Source organism: Mastigoproctus giganteus, chromosome 10 (genome assembly GCF_048544385.1).
Source record: "Mastigoproctus giganteus isolate SK-2022 chromosome 10, ASM4854438v1, whole genome shotgun sequence".
In the NCBI taxonomy this organism is placed as follows: domain Eukaryota; kingdom Metazoa; phylum Arthropoda; class Arachnida; order Uropygi; family Thelyphonidae; genus Mastigoproctus; species Mastigoproctus giganteus.
In genome coordinates, this window is record NC_143584.1 from 186,235,587 (window position 1) to 186,257,382 (window position 21,796).

General features: G+C 39.7%; 1 protein-coding gene across 2 annotated transcripts in view; it reads right to left on the minus strand.

The window, feature by feature from the left end:
• Window positions 1–21,571, minus strand: part of LOC150079640 (delta-sarcoglycan-like) — a 64,142-nt gene extending 42,571 nt beyond the window's left edge. For both annotated transcript variants that reach the window (XM_090382442.1, XM_090382444.1), the window contains exon 1: window positions 21,106–21,571. The gene's annotated coding sequence lies outside the window, so the exon portion shown is untranslated. The remainder of the gene's footprint in view (window positions 1–21,105) is intronic.
• Window positions 21,572–21,796: the final 225 nt, after the last annotated feature.

A 21,796-nucleotide genomic window follows, 5' to 3' on the forward strand; every position in this document is an offset into this window, starting at 1 on the left:
GTTCTTGGACCAATGTTGTTTCTTATTTTCATAAACGACATGGACAAAGGGATAAAGGGCGTGATGTCAAAATTTGTAGACGATGTAAAAATTGGGAGAGTCTTTAATGATCGGTGTCAAGCAGCCTCCTTCAAGATGGCTTGAACAGACATCAAGAATAGTCCGAAAATTATAGGTATATTTTAATGCAGCAAAATGCACTTGGGGAACGGCAACCCCAAAATAACTTATACACTATGTGGGGCTGAATTAAAAACAGAAGAAGAAGAAGGGATCTAGGAGTTACGATACGAGTAGTATGAATTTCAATTGTAAGACCGCATTTGGAACAGTGCGTTCAAGTATGGAGATCTCGTCTGAAAAAATTCATTGAGCTTCTTGAATGGGTTCAAAGGGTTCTTGAAGGGCAACTCAAATGGTGAGATTGGCAAAAGAGCGATTGCAAAAGGAAAGACTCCAATTATGTCGGTTACTGAGCTAGGCAACCAGTCACCTTAGAGGAGGTTTTTAAGGCTCTGAGAGGGACTATTAAAATGAATGAGGAAGGAATTTTCACGGTTATAAATTATTCTAGAAGCAGGGACCATAAATTCAAATTACAGAGGAAGATGTTTAGATTAGACTCTAGGAAGTTTTCTTTTACCCAGCGAGTAACTCATAATTTGTATTTTCTTCTCTACTTTGCTGGAGCAGCAAAAGGCTATCGATCCCTTGCACCCTATGGCTCGTACTAATACTAATATCCAAATATGACTTTGAACACTCGAAGCCCCACTAACTAAGGCGTCGCTTGTATCATAATGTTTGCAATCATGCTCTGGTTATGACCAATAAATAGAAATGGTCCAATGGTCATCTTTAAACACAACTCTATACAAAGTAGCGTCCCTTTCTTCCTTTATTAAAGTCCAACTCGACCGAATTACGGCCATGCAAAATCTATAATCGATATTGGTCACTGCAAACAGGAGTCGACGAGGAGGGGGTTGGACAGAACTGAAAAGCCATTGACGTCAATAGCAATTAAGATGATGGTAAACACTGTGATAAACATTGTACCGAAATTCAGAGCATTGCACAAACAAACCGAAAGCAATAGCGCGCGCCGGTCCGAAAACGCACAATATCTATCAGCAGTTGGTGGCACGTATTCGTCTGGCTTTGTACACGCAACATAACTTAAGCAAGCTGCTTGCTAACATATCAGCTGCGACTTGAGATAGTTTGTTTTCGTACTGCGACACGGCAAAATTGCCTTATCTTCCCTATTATCCGGCGTCCGCCGATGACGACACAATAATCTTCCCGCAGGTGATACTTGGGGGAAATGGAGTGTCTCGAGGAATACACGGCACCCACATTCTATGAGCGAAGCCTAAGAAAAGGAACAAGCGAGAGAAGATGAAGAGGAAGAAAAAAAACTGTTTTCCCCATCAAATGTTGCAGGCTGGCAACGAAATAGGAAACCAAGCGATACGTCATTATGAGCTTCGTGTAGAAACAGCCCCAGGGTGGAAGCCAGCTTCGCTCGGGAAATCAAACGCGGACCAACAAAGATATCATAGGACGGCGTCCCCTGAGGATACGTGAACCAACAGGAATGTTTGGACGGAATATCTGGGCCATTAAATCATTCTATTTCCTCCCACCACCCCCCACCCGAACTTGAAAAGACATCGGGAGTTAAGGGAGAAGAGTAAGATGGTAGGGGGAGGAGAGGACATGAGGGGTGGGGATGGTATAATGAATGGTTATTCAGTATGTTCGTAAAGTAACTTGACGTTTTTCGGGTGTCCGTACTACCTTCAGCGGGTATTTTGTCACTGGTTGATAACAAGTTTTGCTCGATGGAAGAAACTAACTTGTTTATGGTGGTGACTTACAGCTTTACCTCTTTACAGAAATCAATAGAAGAAAAAATGATTACGTCACCTTTCTTGGAATGCTCACTGCGCATGCCACTGTCTGCAATACGATATTTATTTGAGTACTACTGTAAACAATGGACCAGATGGCAGCCATCTGAGAGACTTAACTATTTAACGAGGAGTTACAGAAGCAATTTCAATGGCAAAAGACCACAACTAGATTGGTCACAACGAACTGTACATATATTGGACTACAGAGGATGTGTCACGTTGGTAGTTGGAATTAACTGTGGAAAATATAAAACGTTGCAAAGCATCTCCTTCAAGTTCAGTGTTCATCTTGAACGTTGGAGACCAACGTTCCAGCCAGCTCTATCCCTTGCTTTGTGAAATAGTTCTTGTGTCGAAAGACACCCTGAGTCTACTCTTTGATATTATCAAACCACTTCTTCCTTTGTCTTCCTTTTATTTTGCCCTTAATCTTCCCTTGCAGGATTAATCTCTGCAGGTCATATTGAGGGCCTCTTATGAGGCAGTCTTCCTCCTTGCAATTGTAGTCAGCAGTGTTCTTGTGGTCCTTGCCCTCTTAAGGACCAGCTCATTGGTGAACCAATCTGTCCATGCAATTTGAGCATATATTTCTTTTTAGTGAAGTACCATTCCATCTTTCTCCTCGTATGTATCCCATGAGATGCATGCTAACAACTGTTACAGAACATGTCTGGGAGCATATGGCCATCAAAAACATAATATATTCAGTTATTGAAAACGTTAACTATGCCCGCAGGCAAAAGTATCTAAATTGATGGGAAGAGAAAGATTGGACCGTATAAAACAGTTAAAGGATAATACGGGTTGAATCGCATTTTTCTTATAAAAGTTTTCCAAACATAAATTGACCAAGCTAAACTGGATATATGCGGGATTCGTTTACTAGATTTCTATTGACAAAGAAAGAAAATCTTTGTTTCTTGCTAAATCTTTGTTAAAAAAAAGAGGCAAACTGCAGCCATTATCAATCTACTGCAGGACGAAAGCCTCCTCGCGATTCACGTTGAGGGAAATGGACCATAATCTGCCACGCTGGTCCAGTGCGGGTTGGCAGATCGACTATATTTAGCAGTCAGGGGCTTGAACCCCCCGGTCTACTCAAAGATCGTGTGCTACTACCCTCATGCTCCTGACCACTCGGCTACGGAGGCCGCTAATCTTGGTTAAACTCCATCATTTTCTCCAGAACAAAAGTTAAGCTAACAGGTCAGTAATTACCCACATCTCCCTTTGATCTCCCTTTGTTAATTGAGAACCACTTGCACATCTCTGTTAAAAAAGTAACACGATGTATGATGTGAAGATTGGTAGAGTAGTTAATGATGACTACCAAGCAGAGCTTCTTCAAAGGAGTGACCTAGATAGATTTCAAGCATCCCCTTGACTAAGAATTCCTCATTTGCGAATGCAGATACAAAATACGTATTCAGTTTGTCAGCAACCTGGGTAGGATCATCAACAGTTAAACCATCGATATCAAATGGACCAATGTGGTTCAACCTCTTCCTTTACCCTCGTGGGTAGCACAGTTGGTATAACCACCGTCCTCCCCACCTGTTGGAAAAGACCCGAGTTCGAATCCATTCAATGACGCCTGGAATTTCATGGGTATTTCACAATGTGGCTGAGTTAGTCGGTCTCAGGTTACGATAACATGGTTTTCCCTCCCGGAAAGTCGGGTTTTTCTTCCAGCAGAGAGCAAATCGACCACAGAACAGACGAAATTTATAGACATATTATATACGCCGGAATATGGCCTAAGTTGCTAATGCGTTTAAAACCCTACACCAAGAACCAGCAACCCCTTCCCTCTACTATAATCTACCACAATCTGACTTACTGGCTCTCTGTATTTCTCTATACAGTGTTCATTATACTCTTCTCAATCAATAACGCACTCCTACTCTCATCTTAGTTTTGAAAATATTTATAAAAATATGATTGTGTAAAACGGGCTTTAAACAATACAAAACAGACGTAACAATACTGAAATGGTTATTGTTGTTCTACTACACGATTCTTATCAATTATTCAGTTGGGAGTAGCGTGGCAAAGTATATACTAACAGCGCCAAAGTGCCTCTTACTTGAACTTCTTCTTTTCTTGAAGTTGTAGAAAATATTGTACAATATCTTTTAAAACAACAACTATTCTTAATATTAGAAATTAGCGCGTGCGTGTTCGAAATCATTACACGTTTTGATTAGAAGTAATTTTTAAAACCTTCTCCGGGCTTGTCCACAGTTTTCTCACTGAAATTCGCTAAGCCTCCAACGTCCAACTTGTAGATCCCAACCACTTTCACCAACCAAAAAGAAAAGGGGAAAGAAGAAGAAAAAAAAAAAAAAGATAAAATAAGTCGCGTGCGTTGCTAAGCGATCAAAGTCAGAAATGTGACTAATGTAGCTGTCTCCTGGCAACGGGTTGCCAACAATGGAATCTTGTAGAAGAATCTTTGTGTTTATGGAGTAACTTGACGGTATTGTAGAGGTTCTTTTAAATGACCACCACGTAAGGTATTAAAGTAATACGAGACTGGTTGTTAGGAACTTTTTAGTTGGAAATGTGTTGCCATTACAGGGAAAGAAAGAGTGGCTTACAGTTGTAAACTATAAATGACAACGTTCCTTGGCGTTTTTAAGGCACTGGAAATGAAGGACTATTTTCTGAGATCTCCGAATACGAATCCAAGAAGGCATCTCGACGTTTTCTATCGGAAGTAATCACCTGCAGTTAGTGGGAAGTTCAAATCCATCTAAGATGACTTGTTTTCTTAATGGGTGACATTTTTGTCATTTTTCATTTCGTTCCTAAATCCTTCTTCTGTTTATAATGCGTGGTAAAGTCGTTGAGGATAAAAACCACAAGTTGGTTCATTTTTCAGAAGATTTTACAGACCACACTATTTAGGCCCGATCTGTTTATAATGCTGCCATGATTTTGTTTGTTTGTTTTAAGTTTTTAGATGGACAGATTTTGGAGGCGTCAGATGGAACAATTTCATTTTTAATAATTGCTGAGCAGTTTTCTCAAGTGACATCTCAAGTCATAGTGCACTGCCATTACAAATAAAAATAAAGCGAAATTTTGAACAGCGTAAATGAGGAGTGGAACCTCATAACCACACATGAGGGTTATTGCACAATTTAATCAGGTGGTGAGGTATACTGTCTTGTGTTGTGTCTTCTGTTTCTGAACAAAGACATTAAATATCTTGGAAGAGTCCAAACGACTCATCTGCTGTGGGACACAGAAGCAATGAAACCTAAACTCACAGTTTGGAGGAAAACTGATTTCTCCCTTAATGCTGCTTCTTCTATAACTTCTCCACTAATGCTGGTGTCCCCCAAGGTTCCGTTCTTTCCCCCACTCTTTTCTCTTTTTTTTTTTTATGAGAACCCCAAACACGAGAGGTATTAGAACCTATAGTACTTAGTACCGTGCTTGGGTTGGAGGTTGAGAAGATGAAAGAAGATATTTGTTGATATTGGACTTGAACTTCTGTAGACTGTAATTTTCAGGAAATACGTATGAAGGAAGGTTGTTCCAGAAAACGGCAGTTGAATGAATAAATGAGGAAGATGAAAAGTTGGTTCTGTGGGTTTGAAGTTGGACAGTAAATGGATGTTGGCTGGTGGCGGCACGTGTTCGGACTGTTTTGAAAGAGAGAGCGGGAATTATAGAAGCCAATTCAGAAGAACAGTGCCCATGGAAGTATCTGTAGAAGAGGCATGCAGCAGAAACAGTGCGTCTATGAGACAGCTAGTGGAGAGTCTCTGTGAGAGATGAATCATTAATTAGGTTTCTAGGTAGTTTAAGAGTTGGCGGTTAATTGATTTCTCCATTACTTTAGAAAGAGTAGAAGTAATTGCAATGGGGCGATAATTGGATGGGAGGGATTTGTCACCCTTTTTAGGAACTGGCTGGATATGAGCAAATTTCTAAGCAGAAGGAAAAACACCTTTGGAATAAGAAAGTGAAAAAAGGCGGCAAAGAATAGGAGTAAGTTCAGGAGCTCAGATTTTAAGAACAAGCGGAGAAATACCATCAGGACCTGGAGCTTTCTTAGCATCAAGGTTCATCAAAATCCTTCTGATATCCTTTTGACGGAAGACCACAGGAGGCATTGAATGGACCGTGTTAGGAATGGTGGGAGGTGTTTTACCAAGATCATTAATACATGAGCTGGAAGAAAAATGGGATGGTAGCAGGTCAGCTTTATCCTTGGCTGAAGTGACAACGGAACCATCTGGTTTATACAGAGGTGGGAGCAGAGATGAGCAAAAGTTGCGGCCAATAGCTTTGGCAAGAGACCAGAATGCTCGGCTACCATTAGGGCAAGAAGCAAGTTTTCTACTCTTAGCTTGTTCAAACTCTAGTTTGGACTGATTAATAACTGCTTTACAATTGTTGCGAGCTTTGGCGTAGGCAGAAAATGAAACTGAAGAATTAGAAACAAGCCAATTACGATATGCAGCATTCATCTCTTGAACAGCCTTAGCACATTTAATGGAAAACCAAGGTTTATTTAAAGGACGATATTTTAAAGTGGAGTGTGGGATAAAGGATTCCATTCCTGCAAGAATAATTTCACTGACACGATCTGAGCAAACGTTGACATCAGAAGTTTTGAAACAGTAATCCGACCAAGGAAAAGAAGAAAAGAAGTCTCGCAGGTCATCCCATTTCGCATCCTTGTAATGCCACAGAACACGAGGCTGGGAATAGCCATGAGATAAAGGTTCCATTGGAGAAGATACAATCACCAAGTTGTGATCTGAAGTACCTAAAGGACCTCTCACTTCGACCCTGTACTTAGAAGGGTTGTTTGTGAGAAAAAGATCAAGCGTATTGGCTGTATGATTAGTGACTTGTATATTAATGACTTTCTTCTCATTGAGTGGAAATCCTATCTACAGTTTTGCCGATGATAGCACATTGCATCCTAGATTCAAGTTTAAGAAATTCAGGAAGTCTGTTTGGTAGACGTGTTTTCAACCATTGGAAGAAACGAATTTCGTGATGGTTGAACTGAACAGTGTGGTGAAATTTAATGGATCAGTACTTTCTGACAGTGCAGGAACAGCCCTTAAGAGGGGCTTGTGATGTACAGACAAGCTTCTTGTTTCTGGTGCGTCTTTCTTTGCATCTATTGGCCTTCAATAATACTTTGCACGCTGCATGTTCTTTCCTTTTATAATTGTTTATTCCATTTTCTCTCTGATCGCTCACTGAGGGTGATGGTAGATGGTTCTCTCTCTTCTAACGTCTCCACTAATGCCGGTGTACCTCAATGTTCAGTTCTTTCTCCCACTCTTTTCCTCTTGTATATCAATGACCTTCTTCCATTGACTGGAAATCCTATCCATAGTTTTGCCGATGATAGCACATTGCATTCAACTTTCCATTTTGAGAAACCTTGTCCTGCTCAATCAGCTTCAACTTCTCGAAAATCTGCTACCAATTCCTTAAATGCCGATCTTCAGGTAATTCTCCAGCGGGGCAAAGACAACTTAGTTGTTTTCAACCCTTCTAAAACTCAGTCTTTTCTTATATCTCGCAAAAAGGATTCTTCTGCTCCTATGCTTATCTTCAGTGACACTCCGATTTCTAGGCAAAATGATATATCTCTTTTGGGGATTACCCTGACTTCTAATCTCTCTTGGCACAAGCACTTTACAAATATTGCTTCCTGTGCATCTAAAAAACTTGGTTTTCTCTTTTGCTCTTGGCGTTATTTTTCTTCCAAACAGCTGCTCACTCTGTATAAATCGCAAATCTGCCCTACCATCGAATATTGTTCCCACATCTGGGGTGGTGCCCGTAAAACCTCTCAGGCTTCTTGATTCCGTTCAGAAGAGGGCCGTTAGGTTAATTAATGACTCCTCTCTAACAGAGCCTATCCACTCTCTGTTCCATAGACATTCTAATTCTGCTCCTTTTCTATGGATACTTCCATGGGCACTGTTCTTCTGAATTGGCTTCTATAATTCCCGCTCTCTCTTCCAAATCAGTTAACATCCTTTTGAAATCCAACTTTTCATCTTCCTCATTTATTCTTCAACTTCCATTTTCTGGAACACCCTTCCTTCATACGTATTTCCTCAAAATTAGAGTCTACAGAAGTTGAAGTCTGCTGTCAACAAGTATCATTTTTCCTCTTCTCAACCTTCAACCCATGCACGGTACCAATAAGCACTATAGATTCCAATACCTTAAATTAAAAATACCGTAATCAAATAACCCTAAGAAAAAAAATCACATCCATAGATCTATTTTAGGGACATTTTCTGTCTGCAAAGGAACAAGTGATCTCGAAGAAATGGAAGACTTAAGAAACCAGTGTAGCGTCTCAAGCAGTTCGTCTTATCTCGAGACCGATGAGTGCAATTCGCGGTTCGCTACCTTCTATTGGAACGTCTCCATTTAAGATGCGTCTCAGTGAAAATATAGCCTCGAATTAAAACCTCGATATGTGCACATCTTTAAGACACCAACCTTCACGTGCGTTTCGTTCAACCCTATTTCATTTATGCATTCTCTCTCTGTCTCTTTCTCTCTCTCTTCTATGTCACCAACCTTAATCATCTTTAGAGGATTCCATCCAGACGTAACACCGTTTGAACAATCTCGCTTATAAAAGAAAAATGCACCTCGTTTTCCATGTGGTAGGATTACACCTTGGGAGAAATTAAAATATCTTTAAAAGAAACAGCAGATGTGAGAGAAAAAAGTTTCTTATGAAAGCCCGGATATAGTGGCAAAAAAGAAAAAGAAAATTATTCCCCATTTAAAGAAATTCTGCGTACCACAGAGCTTAAAAAAAATTTTTTTCAGCTCTTTAAAGAAGCGTTAGTTGCATTTTTTTTATTAATACCAGTGTATACATTTTTATTTAATTATTAATAACGATTCAAGCAGGGAAAAATTCATATTATTTTCCAAATTAATTGATTATAATACAACTAGCGTTAGATTCAGGTTTTTTAATAATCACCAAAGCAACTGAGTCATTTGTTTTGCGGGATGAAAAACCCAAGCTTCGTGGGGAGGGGGGAATGCAACATTTCCGCCAAAGAAATCGAACAATTCGATTCTCGTCCCTCCCACATACTCTCAACAGCCACACGTGCCAAATATGCAATCATTGTTGATATAGCTGAAACTTTTCACAAGTAGTTCGTTCGGTTAGCATTTTTAATGATTACTTCATCTTACATATTTTACTTCTTTCTATATTCTAGATATTAAGCCGAAATATAATAATATTTAGCGCATAATCACAGTATATCCCGGCAGCGGGGAGTCCAACATAACCCCCCTAGTATTTACTTCATCAGACGACTTCCTTGGAGGTCGTATGCGATCTTGTAATTCTCTGTCAGTCTTAGTTTTCTCCTAACTGGGGACTCCTACTCCCAAGCAATTTAAGTTTGAGAACTCATTCGTAAGACTAACAAGATTGGGGTAATTATCAGGACCCGCTGTGTGAGGCGATTATTATAACTGACAGAATAATCACCAAACTTGTTCACCACCCACCCACACACCCTTCACCCTTATTGAATATCCCCGTAAACAAATTCGCAATTACCTTGTGCTGAGCATATGAATAAAATTATCTCGCTTCACTAATTGGTTCTTTCAATCATCTTAGGCGTACAACTTGAGCTGTGTTGTCGGTTGCTGATTGTATTGTCACCTTCTGTCTTTCCAGGCACATCCAATTACCAATTAGTTCGGAAGACACTTTGAACCCTACGACAAGAGGCATTTTAAGTTGTTGGGCAGTTTATTTGGAAGGCAATTTGTTTTCGATTTGTTCGAACCTCAATGAACACTTTAAGCAATGAGTTTTATTACTTAATAAATACGAGGTGTGATCGAAAAGTTCGGAGACCGAACTAATGGCATCCATATCATTCATCCGCTAGCTGGGCTAATACCAATAGAAATCTACATCATTCGTCTGCTGGCTATGCTTTGCACCAGTAGAAATGTACATCATTCGTCTGCTCGCTATGCTTTGACGCAGTAGAAATTTGCATCATTCGTCTGCTGTGCTTGCACCAATAAAAATCTACATTCTTCGTCTGCTAGCTGGCTTACACCAGTAGAAAACTTCTTCATTCGTCTGCTATCTGTGCTTCATTCGTCTTCATTCGACTGCTATCTGTTATCTCTGCTATCAGTTTCCCATAATTCCAATCGCAATGCAGAACTACCCTCTGCGAAAGCAGCGTCCAAAGTCAACTGAGATCGACTGCAGATGAGTCACCAAACATGTTGCAACAAGTCGAAACATGCTACCACGCCGTAGTAGTTTCAAGATACAAAGTCAGCCCACGAAATTTTTGATATCTCGTAAATTTTGTTCAGAGGAATATGCATACAACTTGAAAATAATGTTAATCCACACTCGTTTCTGCACATGCGCGGACACTAGAAGAAACTGCTGCTTGAATAAAGGAGTCAGGAGAGAACGTAATGAATCATGGCAAAGAGGTTGGGATTACTGGGACCACATTAACGAGAAAATCCACCAGTAGAAATCAGCATCATTCGTCTGCTAACTGTACTTGCAACAGTAGAAATATTTAACCTAAGTAATTATGTTTGTAACTAAGTAACTACTTGTTTGCACTAGTCAGTAAAAATCTGTCATTCGTCTGCTAGCTGTGACCGTACCAGTAGAAATCTGCATCATTTGTCTGCTAGACCTTCTTGCATCAGTATAAATCTACATCATTCGTCTGCTAGATGTGCTTGCACGAGTAGAAATCTACATTTTTCGTCTACTCTGTTGACACCAGTAGAAATCTTCATCATTCGTCTGCTAACTGTACTTGCACCAGTAGAAATGTTTGACCTAAGTAATTATGTTTGTAATTAATTTTGTAAAATATGCTTGTAACTAACTACCTGTCTGCACCAGTAGAAATCTACAGCATTCGTCTGCTAGCTGACCTCGCAACAGTAGAAATAACATCACTCGTCTGTTAACTGTGCTTGCACCACTACAAATCTACATCATGTGTCTGCTAACTGTGCTTGCAGTGGTAGAAATCTACATTTTTCGTCTGCTGTGTTGGCACTAGTAGAAATCTACATCATTCGTCTGCTAACTGTACTTGCACTATTAGAAATCTACATTTTTCGTCTGCTATGTTGGCACCAGTAGAAAAATACATCATTCGTATGGTAACTGTACTTGCACTGGTAGAAATCTACATTTTTCGTCTGCTAACTGTACTTGCACTGTTAGAAATCTACATTTTTCGTCTGCTATGTTGGCACCAGCAGACAAAAAAGTAGAAAAATACATCATTCGTATGCTAACTGTACTTGCACTGGTAGAAATCTACATTTTTCGTTTACTGTATTGGCACCAGTAGAAATCTACATCATTCGTCTGCTAACTATACTGGCACCAGTAAAAATGTTTGACCTAAGTAATTATGTTTGTAACTAATGTTGTAAATTATGTTTGTAACTAAGTAACTAATTGTTTGCACCAGTAGAAATCTAAATCATTTGTCTACTAGCTGTGCTCGCATCAGTAAAAATCTACATCATGCGTCTGCTAGATGTGCTTTAACGAGTAGAAATCTACATCATTCTGCTAACTGTGCTTGAAATGGTAGAAATCTACATTTTTCGTCTGCTGTGTTGGCACCAGTCGAAACTACATCATTTGTCTGCTGTGTTGCAAAAGTAGAAATCTACATTCGTCTGCTGTGTTGGCAAAAAGTAGAAATCTACAATCGGCTGCTGTTTTGGCAAAAGTAGAAATCTACATTCGTCTGCTGTGTTGGCAAAAGTAGAAATCTACATTCGTCTGCTGTGTTGGCAACAAGTAGAAATCTACAATCGTCTGCTGTGTTGGCAAAAGTAGAAATCTACAATCGTCTTCTAGCTCTACTTGCACCAGTAGAAATGTTTCACCTAAATAATTATATTTGTAACTAACTACTTGTTTGCACCAGTAGAAATCTACATCATTCGTCTGCTAACTGTGCTTGCAATGGCAGAAATCTCCATCATTCGTCTGCTGTTTTGACACCAGTAGAAATGTACATCATTCGTCTGCTGTGTTTGCAGCGGTACCTGACAATATTATTAGAAACCCTATCTGAATATCACGTGATTTGAAAACAGCCCGAAGTGGTGCCTCCACCGAGTCGTTATTGTTAGAATACCAAGATCTGCACCGATAGGTGATGGCTCGAGTCCTTTCTGGATCCAATTGGTGACAATGTGTCCATAAATCCCTCTTAAAGCTCATCCATCCCTATTAATTGAAACATGGCAAAATTACAAATGATCCACACTTCTTCCCTCCTCTGGAGGCTCTCAACTCCTAATATTTCTACGAAAACCGCCAGAAGCTTTAATAATAACCAGAAACCGATAAAGAGTGGCAGGATTGGAAGATAAGACACTGCACGTGCTAGTACGAGTCTGGTTAATCTCATCGAAAAACACTGTTGGAAAACCAATTGACGCCCGATGTTGCAACAAGAAAGGCCAATCTTAAAACTGATTGTGGCAGTTAAGACGTTGGACTTCCCATGTAAGTTAACTGGTTTCTTACAAGAAAATAAGCGCGTTGCTCAGTCTTGCGAAGTCCTCCTAAATACTATAAGTCACCTCATTTTTCTCCGGGCCATAGATGGGAGGTTATAAAGAGCCGAGCCTCCAGCAGAAGATGTGCTTCCACGCAGAGCATGCCGTCAAACATAATTAACGCTAAATACATCATCCCAACCCCCCCCCCAGCTACGAATGATGACCGTGTCATATAAAAGCCTCCACTTTCTCCCCGAGAAGTCTCCGCATGACCGAATACCGTATGCGTCGTCTCACGCCATATCTTGGGCGATGCACGGAGAGAGAGGGAGAGCAAGCGACCAGGTAAAATTAGAGAAATCTTATGGTTCCGTAGATCTGAACGCCAGCGGTCGCCGGGCAGACGGTAATGTGTAATTAGTATTAGCATTTCGTCCGTGATACTCGGTAACTGCGGCAATTGCAGCAGAAACAGAACCGTGAAGAAACGAAGGAGGAAAAAAAAAGCAGCACGCCTATGGTGAAGTTTAACCGATTCAATTTGTTACCAAAAGATCAACCACACCCTTCGGCTGGAGACTTAGATTAGACACGGAATAGCGGCAGAAACCAAATCACATCGTGACGTAGAAATGCGAAAGAATTAAAGTAAGTCTGCCGGGAGAAGAATGTAAACCCCCTAATTATCCAAACCAAACGACAAACAGATTATCGCAGACGATCATTGCAGATTTAGGCTTAGCGAGATGTGTTTTCTCCATAGTAGTCAGAAAAGTTAATTTTTTCTTTTCCTCATAATATTTCATGTAGTCATCGGTTGAATTTATTGTCCTAAGGGGACAGTATTATGACGAAGGTAACACCCCTTGTCTGTGTCTTGATAAGCTGGAAAGGGCAGTTCGGTTTCGGTTTTCTACCGTCCACAATTAGCAGCCGACAAATATCCTGATTGGAATAATATTCAAATCTGGAGTCGGATTCATTTAGACACCAACAGAATTCATGCCACGAAATATAGAGGCTTAATGTTCCTAATTTTTGGACGCCCTAAAAGGCCCTACTAGATATTAAAGGTTTCTAATTTTTTGGCCAGTGAGTGTATAATAATCTACGTGATTGCAGTTATTTTTGTTAGCTTATACAGAAATTCTATTTAGAAAGAGAGATTTCAATCTTCTAACAAAAATTTTAAAACAAAATGTGTGTAGTGCTAGTTAACAACAATACGAAAGGTCAACATTATTACAGCGTTTGTGCAAATGGACAGTACTTGCTGTACTTGCACTACTACAAATTGCATCATTCATCTGCTAAATGTGCTTTCCCAGCAGAAATCAACATCATTCGCCTGCCAGCTGTGCTTGCGCCACTAGAAATCTGCATTAATCGTCTGCTAGCTGTGCTTTCACTAGTAGAAATCTACACATTCGCTTTCTAACTGTGCTCGCACCATTAGAAACTACATCATTCGTCTGCTTGTTGTGCTTGCACTAGTAGAAATATACATTAGCGTCTGCTTGCTGTGCTTGCAGCGGTGGAAATTTACACATTCCTTTGGTAACTATGCTTGCACCAGTAGAAATCTGCATTATTCGTCTGCTAACTGTGCTTGCACCAGTAGTAGTGTACACATTTGTCTGCTAACTGTGCTTGCCCATCAGAATTCTAGATCATTCACCTGGTAGCTGAGCTTGCGCGAGTAAAAATCTGCATTATCGTCTGCTAGCTGTGCTTCCACCAGTAGAAATCTACATCATTCGTCTGCTATCTTTTCTTACAGCAGTAGAAACTACATCATTCGTCTATTAGTAGTGCTTGCACTAGTAGAAATATACATCATTTGTCTGTTTGCTGTGTTTGTACCGGTAGTAATCAATATATTCGTTTGCTAACTGTGCTCGCACCATTAAAAATCTACATCATTCGTTTGCTGTGTTTGCACCAATAGAAAAAGACCCCTGGCTTGTAGCCGTGAAGGGTATTGTGTACAGTGTGTGCGTTTTGTATGCAATAAAGAGTTCTTCTTCTTCTTCTTCTAGAAAACTTAATTATTCCTCTGTTAACTGCGCTTGCACCAGTAGAAAGCCACATCATTCGTCTGCTAGCTGTGCTTACACCAGTAGAAATCTACACATTCGTCTGCTAACTGTGCTTGCCCAGCAGAAACCTAGATCGTTCACCTGCTAGCTTAGCTTGCGCCAGTAGAAATCTGCATCATTGGCCTGCTAGCTATTATTGCACCAGTACAAACCACATCATTTGTCTGCTAGTTGGGCTTACAGCAGTAGAAATATACATAATTTGTCTCTTTGCTGTGTTTCTACCGGTAGTAATCTACATATTCGTTTGCTAACTGTGCTCGCACCATTAGAAATCTGTATCATTCGTCTGTTGTGTTTGCAGAAATCTACCCGTTCATCTGCTAACTGTATGCGCTGCATTAGAGACCCAAATCATTTGTCTGCTAGCAGTACTGTAGAAACTATGACATTCGTCTGCTGTATTTGCACCAGTAGAAATTACATCATTCGTCTGTTGTTTGCGCCAGTAGAAATCTACATCATTTGTCTGCTGTTTTCACCAGTAGAAATCTACATCATTCTTCTGTTTTCCCAAGTAGAAAAAATACATCATTCGTCTGCTGTGTGCACCAGTAGAAATCTACATCATTCGTCTGCTGTTTGCGCCAGTAGAAATCTACATCATTTGTCTGCTGTTTTCACCACTAGAAATCTACATTCTTCTGTTTGCCCAAGTAGAAAAAATACATCAAACGTCTGCTGTTTGCACAAGTAGAAATCTACATCAATCGTCTGCTGTTTGCACAAGTAGAAATCTACATCATTTGTCTGCTGTTTTCACCAGTAGAAATCTACATCATTCTTCTGTTTGCCCAAGTAGAAAAAATACATCATTCGTCTGCTGTTTGCACCAGTAGAAATCTACATCAATCGTCTGCTGTTTGCACCAGTAGAAAACTACATCATTCTTTTGCTGTTTGCACCTGTAGAAATCTAAATCGTTCGTCTGCTAACTGTGCTTGCATATATTGAAATATTTTGGCGTCTGTTAAGAATAATTTGATTTATCCAAATAATTCTATGTTAACTACTGCGCCATCTATAAATTGATATTATTATTCGTTTAACAGTTTATAAATGAACACGAGTATTGAATTCACAATGGCTAATTTGTAGATTACTAAAAATCTACATTATTATTCGTTTGGAAATATCATTATTGGTTTTAGTTAACCGTAATATCGTCTGCTACGTTTTTGTTCCGAAATAGCGTCCAATCGTATCGTAGAGATATGATAATAACTCTGCTGCTTAGCAACCATTCATCTTTTGAAAAAGAAGTGGTTGTTTAACTTTACGTTATTAACGATCAATCCCAGTCATAAACATCTTAAACTTTTGTACGTAAAAGTGTCAGAACTTGGATGATGTAGCCATTCGATGGTCACGTGGTGTTTCTGGGAGGGGGGGAGATGGTGAGCAGTTCCATTGTCGGTTTTCGATCTGAATCTGGAGAAAAATGACCCGTCGATATTGCGACTGAAAGTGGCGTCCCACTTTCTGAAAATGACTCAGAAAAGTTATTTTTCTCTTAACTGCGCATTGATCTCTTTGTACAGACCTAATTCTGCAAACGTGGTATTGGTGCGATGACAAAAAGTAGTCCCCGAAGACACGAAATTAATTAATATGGAAACTATCGAAGTTGGAGATTATGGATTAACCAAAAAGGAATTTTTAGACCCACCAGCGTCTCTCGAGCGCGCGAATTTTCAATACTTCGATCTCGAAGAACGTTAGATACGACCACGATCGTCTTGTCTGTCCGATAACAAAATTTATGACGACAATAAATCAATGGGCCGTATTTGTCTCGTTCAACCGAATCTGGTGGACGAGTCCAACGCCATTTTGTCAAGGGGGGTGGAAAAGTCGATAAATGAAAAAGACATTTGCACAATAAGTTTAGACAATGGAAAGATGAGGAGGAGGATGGATGGAAGGACATCCATCTCACTTGAGCGTCCGTTGTATCCGCGGATTGGGCCGAATAGAGGCGCGTGCATTTCAAGTTCGACCATTGTTATTTAACGTCTCTTTTACACGATATCTTTAATGTTCGGGGAGCGGGAGAGAAAAAAGAGAAAAAGTGGCGGGAGAGTCATTTACTGCGCAGATAAACCGCGGCAGTTAGGAACGCTGTAGCAGCGTTTCCCCTAATTACGTCGAACCGCGTAATAGAGTCGATACGGTTTCTTACACAATTGAGTGACGTGTAATGGGAGAAGCGCACAAAGAACACAACGCCATGTTCGCGGCAGCGGCGTTCCCCTAATTTTTCACACCTCTTTGTCATCTTCGATTAATTGCCGCGGCCGAGATGCGCGTCCTTATCGTTCGAGTGGAGGATGCGGCGCTCAATGGCCGCTATCTTATCTGCGTGCACAGATCTGCTCGGAATGTTTTAAATTCGGCCGGCCGCTAATGGGTCGTTGCCAACAGATAGCAGTTATAAGAATGGCAGCCCGCAAACGACACTCCGATGAAGTATGGTTATGAAGAGCGGCCGCCAATCTCTTCTCTTCGCTTCCGCCTACTTGGCCAAAACAAAAGCACCCCACGATGCTCTGTTCTCTTGACTAATTAACGTCCAATGCAAATTGATTTTTTTTCACAGCCATTTTGCGCGCCATCACTGCGTCCCTCTCTTTCTCTCTCTCACAATCTCTATATCCCTCCTCTTCTCCGCATCACTTTCTATTTTCAGAACTCCATCTCTCTATCTCTTTCTTTCACTATCTCTCTCTCGCTTCTCTTCTCTTCCCATTTTTGTCTCTTTCTGTTTCACTATCTCCACATCGCTCTTCTTCTCCGCATCATTTCTCTTTCCATTTTCTATCGTTCCTCTTTCTATCTGTCTTTCTCTGTCTATCTATCTATCTATGATTCTTCTTCTCCGCATCACTTTCTGTCTCTCTCACTCTTTTTCACTATCTCTATATTCCTCCTCTTCTCCGCATCGCTTTCTATTCCTATTTCCATTTTCATCTCTCCATCTCTCTCTCTCTCTCTCTCTCTCTCTCTCTCTCTTTCACCATCTCTATCTCGCTTCTCTTCTCTTCTCTACATCGCTTTCTGTTCCTATTTTTGTACCTGTTGTCTTTCTATTTCTCTTTCTGATTCACTATCTCAACATCGCTCTTCTTCTCCGCATCACTTCCCTCTCTATTTTCTATCTTTCCTCTTTCTATCTGTCTCTCACTCTCTCACTCACCCTCTTTCTCTCTCTCTCACTCTCTTCCACGATATATCGCCCCTCTTCTCCGCATCATTTTCTCCTGATTTCTATCTAATTTCTTTCTATCTCTCTGTGTTTCCTCTCTCTCTCTCTCTCTCTCTCTCTCTCTCTCTCTCTCTCTCTCTCTCTCTCTCTCACACACTATGTCGATATCACTGCTCTTCTCTGAATCACTGTTTTCTCTTTCTATTTTCTATCTTTCCTCTTATTATATCTCTCTCTTTCTCTGTCTCTATATCGCTCCTCTTCTTCGCATCACTTTGTATTCCTATATTTTTATTATCATCTCTTCCTCCCCTCTCTCTCTCTCTCTCGCTTTCACCATCTCTATCATTCCTCTCTTCTCTGCATCGCTTTCTCCTCCTATTTCTTTCTCTCTCTCTCTCTCTCTCTCTCTATATATATATAATATATATATATATATATATATATATCGCTCCTCTTCTCCGCATGACTTTTTCTCTATTTTCTATCTTTTTCTCTTATTATCTCTCTCTCTTTCTCTTTACTCTATATTTCTTTCATTTTTCTCTATCGGCGTGTGTATTTTTCTCTCTCTCTTCGTATCTTTCCCATTCATTTACTCCTCCTTCTCTTTCTGTCACTACTTCTGTATACCTGTTTTCTTCATTTTTTGTCTTTCCTTCTCGCTCTGGGTTTAACTATCTCCTCCTTTAATGCTCTTTCTCTTTAAATTTCTCTCCATACTCATCTTCTTTAATTTCTCTCTTTTTCTCTTATTGCATATGTCTCTCTCTTTTCCCTTTTATTTCCCTGTCCATACACAGAAAACTGGGAAAAAAAGAAAGACAGTGAGAGAGAAAGAGAGAAAATGAAAAAGGAGATATCTATTAAATATAGTATTTGAAACAGAGAAAATTGAATTTCTTTCTCTTTCTCCCTCTTCATCCATTTTTCTTTCATTAATTCTCTCTCTCATTCTTTCTTAGTCTTTCTCTTTCTTCCTCTCTCTTTCGCTATCTCTATTTTCTCTTCTTCTATCTCTTCAAATTCTATTTCCTGTCTTTCTTTCTCTTCATTTTATATTTTCTGTCTATTTTTTTTCTTTCTGGCTCTTTTCTTACTATCTCTTTCATTCTTCTCTATACATATCGGTTTCTTCCTCTGTCTGTCTACCTATCTACCTATCTCTCTCTCTTTTTTTTATCCCCTCTATCGCTTTCTCATTTCTCCTTCATATTCTCTTTCTTTCCTCTCTATTCCTCTCTCGATTCAATTTTCGTACCTTATCTCTCACCACATATCTGTCTATTTTTTTCTTTTATTTTCTATCTATCTACATACGTATATGTAGAAAACGAAAGACAGATGGGTATTGAGAGAAAAAGGAGAGAATGAAAAGGAAAGAAAAAAAGAAAAACAGAAGAAACGTATATATAAACATACATACATGCGTAAGGTGTACTAGAAATATATATGTTTTTTATTCTCTTTCTATCTATTTCCGTCTCTCATTCTCTCTCTATTTTTTCTATTTATCTATCTATATCTGTCTTTCATTATTTCCCTCTCCCTCTCTAAAATAGCTTTAGACTTAACAAAGTAAAAATATTTATGGTGCTACTTGACAACAGTACAGAGAATTCTATAATGTTAACGCATGTGTAGAAATGGGCACTGTTAGTCTGTTGCACCAGTAGAAATCTACATTTTTCGTCTGTTAGCAGCTCGTGCAGCTATAGCAGAAGTATTGTTAATGGTACTAGCCAACAATTAATTTGGTTTTTTTTTCTAAAAAATTCTATTTTAACAACTCGATATGGAAACTAACATTATTATTCATTTAACAACAATCGATTTTGTAAATTTGCATCACGTGTTAGCAACAATGGACTCTGTAAATTTACATCACGTGTTAACAACAATCGATTCTGTAAATTTACATCACGTGCTAACAACAATCGATTCTGTAAATTTACATCACGCGTAAGCAACAATTAATTCTGTAAATTGACATCACATATTAACAACAATAGAATCTGTAAATTGACATCACGTGGTAACAACAATAGATTCTGTAAATTTACATCACGTGTTAGCAACCTAGAAATGTACACAACTACTGGGTTAATCTATAAGCGTGCATTACTACTGAGTTAGCAATTGCTAATTCTAGAAATATATCTATCTTTCTTTGTCTTTGACCCTTTCTCTCTATTTTTCTTTAATACCTTTCTGTAATCTGATTCAGTTAACATGGGGGGGGGGATTCTTTTGTAATAATTACGTCATATAAATTAGAGTATTTTCGTATTTCTAAACAATAAAATCGTATTTTTTTTAGCAAAAGCGGTGTCACATTTCAGATAGAAATACAGACGACAATTGTATGGCTATATTTTGCCACAACTTTCATTGCCCCTTGGCGCCCCTAATAAATTTTACTGCCCTATAAACATCGTATGCTATTACGTAACTTCTTTGTGACTACAAGTAATCGAACCAACAATATCCTTCACTTACTGGGCCTCCAATATTGGTCTCGGTACCGCTTCCAATTATCACATTGATTGCTTCTGGTGTTCGCTGTTCGATAGTGCGTTTACTGGCTGTCGTCTGCCAGGTTCGGGGTACGTTAAAGACTCAGCTGGTGTGTCGATTTCGTTTTAAGCATCATTATGTTGCATTTGACTTTGCCTCGAATGACCTCTGACCTTGAATCCTGTTTCACCATACTGTTTTAATTTTATGCACTTTCACCTGAAGAAGGATATGGAAAATCTTCTCGAAACGTCTTATCCCTTCTGTTCAATTTCTTGGAGCTTAAAATGTGTCTAGGATCAGACGAACACATCTCCCTAAACCGAATTTTCATGTTGCGCTAACCCCGATAATCCGGCTATCGAAAGAAAATGTATGTGAATTAATATTTTTTTTTTTTCTATTTTTTGGCAACGTATTATGTACAAGAGTTCGTGGTTGGAAACTATTTAAACTTTGAGACACTTTTATTGGTATAATGAGGAGAAATCCAGGTGGTATTAAAAATGCATGAGGCAATTTCTTACAACGTCTTGTCAGAGTAAATGGTTATTCGTAGACGCATGAGGACAATCAATTTAATATCCACCTCTCACGTTAGAATATACTCGAGCCCCTCCTGCCCCCCCTGGTCACTTAACACACACACGCGCGCGCGAGGGAAATTTGCCTACTCTCTACAACTTCATAAACAATACCATTAGAATTTAAAACGTTTCTTTCTCCAAAGCAAACGCGATAAGATTGTAAGATAAGATTGTACGATAATTGTACGATAAGATTGTACAATTCTTACCTGCTGCTGCTGTTGTGATTCCAGCTCAGTTTTTATTGCAATAGCTGGCGTAGGCAACACATTTTGGCTTGGATTATCCACTCAGACCAACCTCCCTCTACCTTTCTCCTAAACCGGGCGGCACGTGCCACAAACGATGACGTCATACAAACCGATGTAGATTTCAAACACGGCCATGTTTGGTTAAGTTTAGACGCAGTTTTGACAGAGTTACAAACAGCACCAGTTTTCTTTTGTATTGCGCAGCCCCCTCTGAGATCTCGTTTAGCTGCCAAAAGAAAGTTCACAAAACTATCGGCGTATTTAAGCACAGATTTAAATCGAACTGTTCGTCTGCTCAGTTAACAATCGTATCTTTTGCATCACTTATGGCTTCGTGTCCCGTTAGGAAAACGCATCTTTTTTGGACACGTGATCAGGAAGAGGCGTCCCTGCTGCTCACGACGGTGTGTTCCGCTGATCTGGCTGCTCCTCTATGTACCGGATGTACATGTGCCGGCGGACTGTTGACGTCGGCCACGATTTGCTCAGTGAGGGCGCTCCGCTAGATGGCGCTGCTGCTGCGCGAACAGCCAAGACGGACACCTACCTGCCTTTGATTATAAATGGTAGAGAGTGTTGAAGGCGGATGTCAATGAGGGGATGATAAACGTGAGAAAATCAGTTAGCTTAGGAAAGAATTGGCGGGATG